Source organism: Cucumis sativus, chromosome 7, assembly GCF_000004075.3.
Source record: "Cucumis sativus cultivar 9930 chromosome 7, Cucumber_9930_V3, whole genome shotgun sequence".
In the NCBI taxonomy this organism is placed as follows: Eukaryota; Viridiplantae; Streptophyta; class Magnoliopsida; order Cucurbitales; family Cucurbitaceae; genus Cucumis; species Cucumis sativus.
Window position 1 is genome coordinate 16837745 of NC_026661.2, and position 9208 is coordinate 16846952.

The window sequence follows — 9208 nt, forward strand, 5'->3', positions numbered from 1 at the left end:
AAAATAAGAGAGAAAAAAAAGTGTGAGCTAGCTAAGTGTTTACTACTCCAAACATCTCAATTTATTTAGAAACAGGAAAAAACATCAAAAATAAAATGTGTTATAAAAGTTTTCAAATTTATACATGCCTGAACAACATTTAAACTCGAGCTGCATGATACTGACTCCAACAACTTCCAAACAATCTCGCAGGTCACTTGTGAAGAGCTTTGAATTTGTCACAGCATTCAGCTCTTGAAATCTAACAGCCACAGACAAAGAACGGCCAGCTAATTCCATGAGAACATGCAAAAGAAAAAGAGTCGCTGATACAACCACGGAAGCATATGCAGTGGATGATGAAAAAAAGAACTTGAGTATTAGAAGGCTGATTCTCAAGGTAACTCACACTGCAAATTATGCTTGTTTCAGACACCAGTTTTCGATGAATTCTCGAGCCTCATTTACAGCTGCATCCAGTGACTCACATTCACGATAAAACAACTCATCTGAAAAGAGTTTGAGGCTAATGACATCATCAAGGACGACTTTCAGAAGTTATAAGACAACAACGAGATTTCTGCATTTCTTTGGAAGAGGCAAAGACAAAGGCTTTGTATTCCCATCTGTCCTGATTTCAGGCAAACATGACTAAATTAGCAATGGATAAGCACAATATCTTGGTTAAAGAAGAAACAAGAACATCAGCTCCTCACATAAACAAGATTTTGATTAGTATGATAATATCAACAATAATGAAGACAGTGGATTTTCATGATTTCAATTACCATCAAAACATGGCTCTCACTACCCAAGTTCACCCATTAGATAAGTACCACAGGTCACAAAATAGTTCAGTGTTAAACACAAATATTAAAGAGAAGAAAACAAATAAAAGAAGTGTATAACACCATGTATTTTTTTAGTACAACCAACCAGAATCGTCAAGTAATCTAATCCACTTCTTAGAATATAACCAGGGATCCTAAAAATGAAACATGGAGATGGACATTGAACATAGAAACTACTTGCTTTATAGTTTATCATAGATTCATAGGCAGCATATCAGCTATAACTTAAATTAAATGTTGAGTTCCTTCAACTTCCAAAGGAATTGGGCAAGGAAATTCTTGCAATGAATAGTTCAAAGATAACTAGTTAAGAGAGTACCAACCATAAAAATTTTCTTCCTTTTTTTTTTTTTTTTAAGGCTAAATCTTGTTCTTTTTTATTAGAAGAAAAATTGTCTAAAGAAAAAAAATACAAACAGAAAGAAAGAGGAACAAAATTAATCCACCATAGACACAGAAGTTATAGATAAAATCATAAAACTCTCCAGATAATTTATATTTCAAAAATGCTATACTACAAAAAGGAAAGCACAGAATAAAGAATTTCCTTACACTCGTGAACTCAAATGCACCTATTATTGTCCCACTGAGGCTTCAACAACCAGAAAAAAAAAAAAAAATTGATCGGTTTCTTCTTGAAGCATTGACCCAAAACACTGGACAGAAATTTTGAATATTTTTAGGACCGACGCACCTAAAAAATTATAACACTTTCTCTTTATTAGAAACGATGACTTTCATAGAGAAAGAATAAAAAAACACACGGGCAAGAGATACAAAAGTTGGTGGTAACTCATGGAACTTATGCACCAATGCTTCAAAAGATTGCTTTTAAAGTTTTAGGACAACCATCATCTTCTTCATATTGGGAAAGAAATTGGAGCACATACTCTTTTCTTAACTCCTTTAGGAAGAACAAAATGACGTCTAAACGTGCAGAGGATTTGATATTTATCTACAATAACCTACGTCTCTTGTCTAGAAAACTCCAAAATATTCAAAAGAAGAAACCAAGTTTGGGATATTGTAGGAGATGCTTTTAATTCGCTTGAAGATGCGAGCATGCTTGAAGTAGCTAATTTATCTTTAGATGATCCAAAGTTGGAGGCTGAAATTATTAATGAGGACGGTGTTGACAAGGATCATGATGTCAATGAGATTTGAGAGGATAGTTTTTTATTAGTCTTTCATATCTTTTTTGGTATGGAAAATCACTTTCCATTTTTTATTGTTACATTAAATTAACAATTGCTAACTTAGGTATAGGTTGAATGTTGTATATATAGAATATGTTTTGTACTCCTACATACAACAATGGTTAAATATTAACTTGACAATGACACAATGAGATTTTATACTTTTTTAAAAAAAAACATTTAGTATTTTTTTTTTTTTTTTTTGAGGAAATGAAGAACATGTAGTATTTTGTAACAAATTTACATATATTATAAAAATTAATTTTAAAAAATAGTGTATCCCAACATGTCTATGTCCTATTATTTTAGAAATTGACATATTGTCATGTCCTATCATATTCGTGTCCGTGTTCATGCTTCTTAGGCCCCTAATGAATCTACCAATAAATGTTATATTATCAACGTTAAGGCTCTTGAACAGAAAACCTTGAAAGCAAGTCTAGACATTCTCCATATTTTTCATTTTTGAAAAGCACACCTACAACTATAGCGCAGAATGTTGGCTTCTGGCGACACATCCTTATGAACCATCTCATGGGGAAGTTCAACCACCTTCTCTGATTAATTACTTTCAGAAAACCCACGCAGAAGTGTATTATAAGTAATTGCGTCCGGAGTACAACCATTTGTTTCCATCCTTTCAATAAAAGCATTTGTTTTATCTACTTGTCTCTCTACAGAGGTAAAGAAATTTGTCTCATTTTAAAAATACACATTTGGCCACAGTTCGACTTGAGAAATTCTTGCTCTTCATTTCTGCCTACCAAGTAAAAAAAGATAGTAGTATAAACTAATTTTCTTGGACACAATCTTGGAGAATTCTTGTTTTAATTATTTTTTTTAATAAAAACTTTTATAAACTAAGGACCCTATCTTTAACTAACAACAAATAATGAAAACAAAAAATAAACCTTTAACCTAAGTAAAAAAAAGAATAGAACAGATACTCAAAACCAGAAACAGAGGCTCTACAAATCAATTGGTTAGAAATAGTGGGCTTGGACCTCGATGAAAGCCCATGGGTAGTTAAGATTTTTTTTACCCTAATTCTTTATTCTTTTTATTAGGCTCGTGTTGCATATAAATATTCCCTATTTGTACCTTTTTTATTATCAGAAAATGTTAAATTTGATAGTATGGAGTTCTATCTCAAAACCAATTGACAACGAGAGGAGTAATTCATCTATCTTACATGGAGTATGAGTCTCCTTAGTTTTTCCAATGTAGGACTCTCAACTTCTCCAACATGCCCCCTCAAGATGGTGTCTTTGGGTTCACCTATCTTGGACTATGGGTTCACCTATCTTGGACCGAATACCCATTTGGATTTCTTGAACTCCGATACCATGTTAAACCACCAATTCACCCAAAAGCTTAAGCTAGTGGTTGAAAGCAAATTTAATTATATATCACCAACACTCATCCTCACTTGTGGGCATAAAATATTTGAAAGGCACAATACGTGGAAATCGGTTTTAATTGGGGTGGTAACAAAAATGTCGAGGCTTAAACACTGGACCACCTGCTCCGATACTATTTGGTGGTTTAATATGGTATCAGAGCAAGTGGTCTAGGAAGGTTCTATGTTCAAGCCCCTGCATTGTCGTTTACTCCCCAATTAAAATCAATTTCCACTTGTTGGGCTTTTCAAATATTTCAAACCCAAAAGTGAGGTAAAATTGATTCCACTTGTTGGACCTTTCAAATATTTCAACCCCACAAGTGAAGGAGAGTGTTGGTGATATATAATTAAATTTGCCTTCAACCACTAGCTTAAGCTTTTGGATGAATTGGTGGTTAAATAGATACCATATTAAATTTGATAGTACGGGGTTTCATCTCAAAACCAATTGACAATAAGAGAAGTAACCTATCTATCTTATATGAAGTATGAGTCTCCTTGGTTTTTCCAATGTGGGACTTTCAACTTCTCCAATAGAAAATGATAAGAAACAAATATCATGGTTTTTCTTCCAATACTCGAGTTTTCATGTAAAGTTATGTGTTCTTTGTCTCTACTTTCAATACAACTATCTGATTAACATCAGATTGTATGATAGAGTATTTTCAGTAATCAAATACGAGCATGTTTAGTGGAAAGCTTCGTCAAAATAATACAGGAGGAATTTACCTTGATCATTCCCGCTGCAAAGATGGTCATATCCCTTTCACTAGCAGCATAAACTATTCATTTCATTCCCTGTTATAACAAAACCATGGCAGGTTATACATACATTACGAAACAAATATAGCATGGAGTACACTCTTCATTGAAAATGTGAGTTGTACACAAAAATAAGAGAGCCCCATAGTCAAGAGAGTCCAAAAAACACATTTCGATTGGATTTACATAAAAAATAATACATATGTATATATATATAAAAGAAAAAAAACTTAAGTTACAAAATGTTTAGAAAAAAGTCTCTCTTAAAAGTCACAAACAGAAAACTTTACTATACTACTAAAGTATTAATGCACTGTCATTCATTATTAGTGACGTCATCAACATTTAAAAGTACATCCCAACAAATCAAGGATATTAAGTGGCTTTCCCCAGAACTTCCCAACAAATGTGTAATGAATAAGTGTATGAAATAAACCCGCTAATCAATTTTTGCACAGGCAATAATTTGTGGATGTGACTTTATTTATGAACCTTATAGAAAATAGTTAGTCCAAAGAAGGCCTAAGTTAAGGCTAAAGTTTTCGAGTTTTATTTTTCCAAATAGCCTAAAAAGCATCCTCCAAAGCGGTGGAACAACAAATTTCCAAGAAAATCCCCAATGAATCAAACGTTCACTTCATAGAGTCTCTCCTTCATCTCTAATGTGTTAATTTTTCGTCATGGAATAACCCATCCACCAGCATCAACATTTCGAAACATACTAATAAGAACAACTATTGTTAATGGCTAGATTGTAGACCACACACCCTCATGCACACACAAAATTTTGTTAGAAATAGAAATCAAGAACTATAAAATTTGCCAATCTGGACTTTAAACACAAACAATACATTAAAAGGATTAAGTTTCACACAACCAGCAGCAAAAGAGAGTTAGTAAAAGGAGGAAAAAAGAAATTAAAGTACCTCAGAAACAATAAGATCATTAGAATCTCTTCTGGATAAGTGTGGTCATTACAATCTTCTGAAATATACAAAGTAAAGAGAAAATACCAGCAGAAGAAAGCTCTCTTCCTTTTGATACGTCCAAAACTGATGGAATTCAAACCTCAAAAGACTACAACAACTGTTAAATTTAGAGAGAAAACCAAAACAAAGTGTTAAGTCATCAGGTCAGTAGAAACTTGAACATTCCATCTAGGGAATGAAAAGATCGAGAAGGAAAAAAGCACTTTGCATGAAATGAGCATCAGATTGAACTCCAACCGCGAATCACAAGCAATAAAGCTTACCAAAGACGTGGAGGGCAGTGAAAAAGTGGAAATAGCATAGACTCATGAAGCAACGATGGAAACAATATTCAAGCTAGGAGCATTGTCAATGTAAAACCTTGGCATGTTTCTATCACTGCTCGATCCTTCAACTACGAGTCAAGTAAAGGCGGTGAAAACTGGAGCCGAGACGGTAGAGGTGAAGGCTCTGTCATCATCGCAAAGTCTTGTGAAGTGACAACATCGGAGACAGAAGCAGAGGAGGATAGGGAGTGGGATTGGAAAGTGCCTCTTGCCATAGATTTGAGAATTAGAGAAGATAAAAAATATGTGTGAAATTGGAGAGAAACTAGAGTGATGGGAAATGGAAAAAAAAATAAGTTTGGAGCACTAATGGCACTACTCAATATTCTAAAATTTGAAGCGCGCTGCAAAAATTTTAAGATTTTCTTCCAACTCTTCTCTTCTGCTTTTTTCCCTCCCATTTCCATAGTGGTTTTTAAGATAATGTTGAGAGTGCATTAATTTGCTTCCATCTTTTGAAACAAAGCCTTATCTATTTGTCCCTCTTTACAAAACCCATGGATCATAACGGAATAAGTAACAGCATTTAGTTGAACACCTTGATCCACCATCTCATTGAACAAATGTTTAGCATCCTCCAATTTTCCACTACGGCAGAATCCATGAATCAAAGAGGTATATGAAATCACATTAGGAATCACTCCAAGAGCTTTCATTTCCTTGAAAAGTTCTCTTGCCTCGTCTTCCCGTCCATGCTTACAAAGCCCATCTATGATGATACTATAGGAAATAACATCAGGCTTAAAATTAGTCCCATATTGACCAGTGTCACTGAGCATTTTTTTATGCAACTCAAGTGCAGTTTTAATATTCCCTGTTTGACAGAGTCCCTTCATTAGAGTCCCATAAGTAACTACATCAGGCAGACAACCTAACTTTTGCATTTTCATAAACAACTGTGTGGCTTCACTAATCCTATCATTCATACACAACCCTTTAACCAAGGTAGTATACGTCACTGTATTAGGAATGCAACCTCTCTGAATCATCACCTCTAGCAACTCGTTAGCCTCGATAACCTTTCCTTCCTTGCAAAGCATATCAATCAACACACTGAACGTAGTCACATCAGGTTGAACACCTATATCCACCATCTCATTGAACAAATATTTAGCATCCTTCCACTTTCCACTACGGCAAAATCCATGAATCAAAGAGGTATATGAAATCACGTCAGGAATCACTCCTAGAGCTTTCATTTCCTTGAAAAGCTCTCTTGCCTCGTCTTCCCGTCCACACTTACAAAGCCCATCTATGATGATACTATAGGAAATAGCATTAGGCTTACAATTAATCCCATATGGACTAGTGTCACTTAGCATATTTTTATGCAACTCAAGTGCAATTTTAATATTCCCACTTTGACAGAGCCCCTTCATTAAAGTCGCACACGTAACTACATTAGGCATACAACCTAACTTTTGCATTTTTAGAAATAACTGTGTGGCTTTACTAATTCTATGCTTCATACACAACCCTTTAACCAAGGTAGTACACGTCACTACATCAAGAATGCAACCTCTCTGAATCACTACCTCTAGCAACTTGTTAGCCTCGATAACCTTTCCTTTCTTGCAAAGCATATCGATCAACACACTAGATGTAGTCACATCAGGCTGAATACCTACATCCAACATCTCATTAAACAAACATTTAGCCTTCTCCCACTTTCCACTAAGGCAAAATCCATGAATCAAAGTGGTATATGAAATGACATCTGGCATTATCCCCTGAGCTTTCATTTCCTCGAAAAGTTCTCTTGCCTCATCTTCCCGCCTATCCTTACAAAGTCCATCAATAATGATACTATAAGAAATAAGAGTAGGCTTACATTTAATCCCATATCGACCGGTGTCATTGAGCATTTCTTGATGTAATTGAAGTGCAGTGTTAATATTCCCTGTTTGACAGAGCCCTTTCATTAAAGTCCCATAAGCAATCGCATCAGGCCTACAACCTAACTTTTGCATACTCATAAATAGCCGTGTAGCTTCACTAATCCTATGCTTCATACACAAGCCCTTAATCAAGGTACTATAGGTGACTATATCAAGAATGCAACCCCTCTGAATCATCACCTCTAGCAACTCGTTGGCCTCAATAACCTTTCCTTCCTTGCAAAGTATATCAATCAACATACTAGACGTAGTCACATCAGGCCGAATACCTACATCCAACATCTCATTAAACAAACATTTAGCCTTCTCCCACTTTCCACTACGACAAAATCCATGAATCAAAGAGGTATATGAAATGACATCTGGCATCATCCCCTGAGCCTTCATTTCCTTGAAAAGTTCTCTTGCCTCGTCTTCTCGCCTATCCTTACAAAGTCCATCAATAATTATACTATAAGAAATAAGAGTAGGCTTACATTTAATCCCATATTGACTGGTGTCATTGAGCATTTCTTGATGTAAATGAAGTGCAATGTTAATCTTTCCTGTTTGACAGAGCCCCTTCATTAAAGTCCCATAAGCAATCGCATCAGGCCTACAACCTAACTTTTTCATACTCATAAATAGCTGTGTAGCTTCACTAATCCTATGCTTCATACACAAGCCCTTAATCAAGGTACTATAGGTTACTATATCAAGAATGCAACCTCTATGAACCATCACCTCTAGCAACTCGTTAGCCTCGATAACCTTTCCTTCCTTGCAAAACATATCGATCAACACACCAGACGTAGTCACATCAGGCTGAATACCTACATCCAGCATCTCATTAAACAAACATTTAGCCTTCTCCCACTTTCCACTATGGCAAAATCCATGAATCAAAGAGGTATATGAAATGACATCTGGCATCATCCCCTGAGCTTTCATTTCCTTGAAAAGTTCTCTTGCCTCGTCTTCCCGCCTATCCTTACAAAGTCCATCAATAATGATACTATAAGAAATTAGAGTAGGCTTACAATTAATCCCATATCGACCGGTGTCATTGAGCATTTCTTGATGTAATTGAAGTGCAATGTTAATATTCCCTGTTTGACAGAGCCCCTTCATTAAAGTCCCATAAGTAATCGCATCAGGCCTACAACCTAACTTTTGCATACTCATAAATAGCCATGTAGCTTCACTAATCCTATGCTCCATACACAAGCCCTTAATCAAGGTACTATAGGTGACTATATCAGGAATGTAACCTCTCCTCATAATCCCCGCCATGGCCGCAAGACCTTCGTTAACCCGCTTCACATTACAAAGGCAATTAATCAAGATATTGAATGTGAAGGAATCAGGGAAAAGTCCAGCTAGGCGCATTTGATTATAGAGAGAAAAGACTTGAGAGTAATGCCTAATCTTAGTAAGCCCGGAAAGTAAATGATTGAAAGAAGAAACGGGAGGGATAGGATTTGAACGCATCATTAGTTGAAAGAAATCTAATGCTTCATTTAAGGTAATCTTACCAGATCTGCAATTCTGTAGAAAGGTGTGAAGAGGGTGTGGAAAGGAAAGCATCGTATTCAGGTTTTCCGGCGAAATTGGGTGTGATTCAAGTGGTTGGGATAGGCATTTGGGATGATTTGTAGACGGAATTGGAGGTGGTGGCAGCGTTTATTTGAAAGTGATGATTTGATTTGTGGTTTTGTGTTTATGCTTTGAGAGACTCTCCGTTTGCGTGACCTAATCTTCACTTTTAATTTTTCCTTTTCTTTTTTAAAAATACTGAGGGGTGGCTACGTTACTCACTCGCCTCT

General features: G+C 35.6%; 1 long non-coding RNA gene across 2 annotated transcripts; it reads right to left on the reverse strand.

Annotated features, from left to right (window-relative positions):
• Positions 1-122: 122 nt before the first annotated feature.
• LOC101203344 lies at positions 123-9208 on the reverse strand. Of its 2 annotated transcripts, XR_004217975.1 has the most exons (5): positions 8918-9202; positions 5117-5276; positions 4158-4226; positions 389-610; positions 123-241 (listed from the first exon to the last, which is right to left on the reverse strand). It is a non-coding gene; the product is annotated as a pentatricopeptide repeat-containing protein At1g63080, mitochondrial (long non-coding RNA). The 2 variants fall into 2 exon arrangements; XR_004217974.1 differs by lacking the exons at positions 123-241; positions 389-610; positions 4158-4226 and having other exon boundaries at positions 5149-8699; positions 8918-9208.